The sequence below is a fragment of the Giraffa tippelskirchi genome, chromosome 5, assembly GCF_054371585.1.
Source record: "Giraffa tippelskirchi isolate mGirTip1 chromosome 5, T2T-mGirTip1v1.2.pri, whole genome shotgun sequence".
In the NCBI taxonomy this organism is placed as follows: Eukaryota; Metazoa; Chordata; class Mammalia; order Artiodactyla; family Giraffidae; genus Giraffa; species Giraffa tippelskirchi.
The window spans coordinates 89,252,501-89,255,990 of NC_137279.1; the positions used below are offsets into that span (position 1 = coordinate 89,252,501).

Below are 3,490 nucleotides of genomic sequence, written 5' to 3' on the forward strand. Positions count from 1 at the left end.
AAAATCCTGAAAGAGATTGGAATACCAGACCATCTGACCTGTCTCTTGAGAAACCTGTATGCAGGTCAGGAAGCAACAGTTAGAACTGGACATGGAACAACAGACTGGTTCCAAATAGGAAAAGGAGTACATCAAGGCTGTATATTGTCACCCTGTTTATTTAACTTATATGCAGAGTACATCATGAGAAACTCTGGGCTGGATGAAGCACAAGCTGGAATCAAGATTGCTGGGAGAAATATCAATAACCTCAGATATGCAGATGACACCACCCTTATGGCAGAAAGTGAAGAAGAACTAAAGAGCTTCTTGATGAAAGTGAAAGAGGAGAGTGAAAAAGTTGGCTTAAAGCTCAACATTCAGAAAACTAAGATCATGGCGTCTGGTCCCATCACTTCACGGCAGATAGATGGAGAAACAGTGGAAACAGTGGCTAACTTTATTTTTCTTGGCTCCAAAATCACCACAGATGGTGACTGCAGCCATGAAATTAAAAGATGCTTACTCCTTGGAAGGAAAGTTATGACCAACCTAGATAGCATATTAAAAAGCAGAGACATTACTTTGCCAACAAAGGTCTGTCTAGTCAAGGCTATGGTATTTCCAGTGGTCATGTATGGATGTGAGAGTTGGATGGTGAAGAAAGCTGAACGCCGAAGAATTGATGCTTTTGAACTGTGGTGTTGGAGAAGACTCTTGAGAGTCCCTTGAACTGCAAGGAGATCCAACCAGTCCATCTTAAAGGAGATCAGTCCTGGGTGTTCATTGGAAGGACTGATGTTGAAGCTGAAACTCCAATACTTTGGCCACCTGATGCGAAGAGCTGACTCATTTGAAAAGACCCTGATGCTGGGAAAGATTGAGGGCAGGAGGAGAAGGGGACGACAGGATGAGATGGCTAGATGGCATCATCGACTCGATGGAAATGGGTTTGGGTGGACTCAGGGAGTTGGTGATGGACAGGGAGGCCTGGCATGCTGCGGTTCATGGGGTCGCAAAGAGTTGGACACGACTGAGTGACTGAACTGAACTGCATGCTTGTGCTTAGTTGCTTCAGTCGTATCCGACTCTTTGTGACCCTATGGACTGTAGCCCACCAGGCTCCTCTGTCCATGGGATTCTACAGGCAAGAATACTGGAGTGAGTTGCCATGCCCTCCTCCATAGGATCTTCCCAATCCTGAGAAGAGAAGGAAAGGAATTATTGAAGGATAGTTGATTTCCAATGTTGTGTTAATTTCTGCTGTGCTGCAAAGTGATTCAGTGATGCATATATATCTCGATACATTCTTTTTATATTCTTCAACCAGTCTCTTAATGATGGGTGTCCTTGTTTGGATTTCCCCAAAGTAGACCCTGAGATATGGGTGCAGATGGTTCTTTTGGCAGAGGTGACTGAGGAAACACAAATGATACAGTGGAAAAATAGAACAAGGAAGTTTGCTTGTTTAAATCAGATCCAAATAAGTTCCTCACATTTGATTGGTTTACATGTCTCCTAAATCTCTGCATTGGGTCCTCATTTGTCACTTTTTCTTTTGCAATTTATTTATTAAAGGTACTAGATCATTTTGGTGATTGAATTTCTCATGACATAGTTTAATATGTTCCTCTGTATGTGGTATTTCCTGTAAATTATTGTTGGATAGAAAGGTAGAAATTTCTCAGTTCAATAATGATGATAAAATAATGACAGATATTCTAGTTGTTAAGCTCCATTTATTTTTATTATCACTATTTTTTCATAGACTTTCCTTTTTGGTAGTATTTTTTTTTAACTTTGTGTTTTGTATCATAGTAGTGCCGATTAATAATGTTGGGATAGTTTCAGGTGCACAACAAAGGGACTCAGCCATACATATACAAGTATCCACTCTCCCCCAAACTCTCCTCTCATCCAGGCTGCCACATAACATTTAGTAGAATTCCCTGTGCTATACAATAGGTCCCTGTTGGTTGTCCATTTCAAGTGCAGTAGTATGTACCTGTCCATCCCAAACTCCCTAAATATCCCTTCCCCCAATCCTTCCCCTTGGTTACAATAAGTTCATTCTCTAAGTCTGTATCATAGACTTTATATTTGAGGGCAGTTTTAGATTTACAGAAAAATTAGGAAGATAGTTCAAAGAATTCCTGATATACTCCCCCTTCCAAAGATCTCCCCTCTTATGAACCTTTTACTTTAATATGATGCGTTGGTTATAATTAATGAACAGACATCAACACATTTAATTAACTAAGTTCATAGTTCACACAGATTTTTAAACTTTTTATCTGATGGCCTTTCTCTGTTCCAAGATTGCTCCCAACAAATGCTCATTGCATTTTGTTGTCAAGTCTCTTTAGGTGCCCCTTGACTATGACAGTTCTTAAACCTTTCTGGTTTTTGATGACCTTGACAGTTTTAAAGAGTACTGGTCATGTATGTTGTAGGATCCTCATCTATTGGAAATAGTCTGATGTTTTTCTCAGGATTAGACTGTGCTTATGGGTTTTGGGGAGGATGATCACAGAGGTAAAGTGCCATTTTCATCATGTTATATCAAGAGTACAAACTACACACATGATTCGTGGCTGTGATGTTGACTTTGACTACTGGGCAGAGGTTGCTCTTGTTCAGTAGTAACTAAGTGTGTCTGACTCTTTGCAACCCCATACACTGCAGCATGCCAGACTTCCCTATCCTTCACTATCTCCTGGAGTTTGCTCAAACTCATGTCCATTGAGTCAGTGATGCCATCCAACCATCTCATTCTCTGTCACCTCCTTCTCTTCCTGCCCTCAATCTTTCCCAGCATCAAAATCTTTTCCAATGAGTCAGTTCTTTGCATCAGGTGGACAAAGTATTGGAGCTTCAGCTTTAGCATCAGTCATTCCAATGAATATTCAGGGTTTATTTCCTTTAGGGTTGACTGGTTTGATCTCCTGGCAGTCTAACGGATTCTCAAAGGGTCTCCGAAAGCATCAATTCTTTGGCACTCAGGCTTCTTTATGGTCCAGCTCTCACATCTGTATATGTCTACTGGGGAAACCATAGCTTTGACTATATGGACCTTTGTTGGCAAAGTGATATCTCTGCTCTTTAATACACTGTCTAGTTTTGTCATAGCTTTCCTTCCAAGGGGCAAGCGTCTTTAAATTTCATGGTTGCAGTCACCATCTGCAGTGATTTTGAGGCCCAAGAAAATAAAGCCTGTCACTATTTCCACTTTCTCCCATCTATTTGCCACAAAATGATAGTGGTTGTCAGATTTCTCCACTGTAAAGTTACTCTCCCCTCCCAGCCTCCACACTTCCACACTCCTTGTAGCCCACACTTAAGGGGTGGGATATTACACTTCTCCTCCTTGCTTCCTCTCCTCCTTGAGGATGCTGTGTGCTTAGTCACTCAGTCGTGTCCAACTCTTTGCCACCCCAGGCTCTGCCAGGCTCTGCTGTCTATAGAATTTTCCAGGCAATAATACTGGAGTGGGTTGTCATTTCCTCCTCCA

The 3,490-nt window shown here is 41.5% G+C and overlaps 1 long non-coding RNA gene across 2 annotated transcripts in view; it reads left to right on the top strand.

The window, feature by feature from the left end:
* Nucleotides 1-1,582, top strand: part of LOC145505573 (uncharacterized) — a 39,871-nt gene extending 38,289 nt beyond the window's left edge. Inside the window, exon 4 of one of the 2 annotated variants that reach the window (XR_014053119.1) lies at nucleotides 1-1,213. This exon is cut by the window's left edge and continues 548 nt beyond it. This is a non-coding gene — a long non-coding RNA (uncharacterized LOC145505573). The other variant, XR_014053120.1, reaches the window with a different exon arrangement.
* The last annotated feature ends 1,908 nt before the right edge of the window (nucleotides 1,583-3,490 follow it).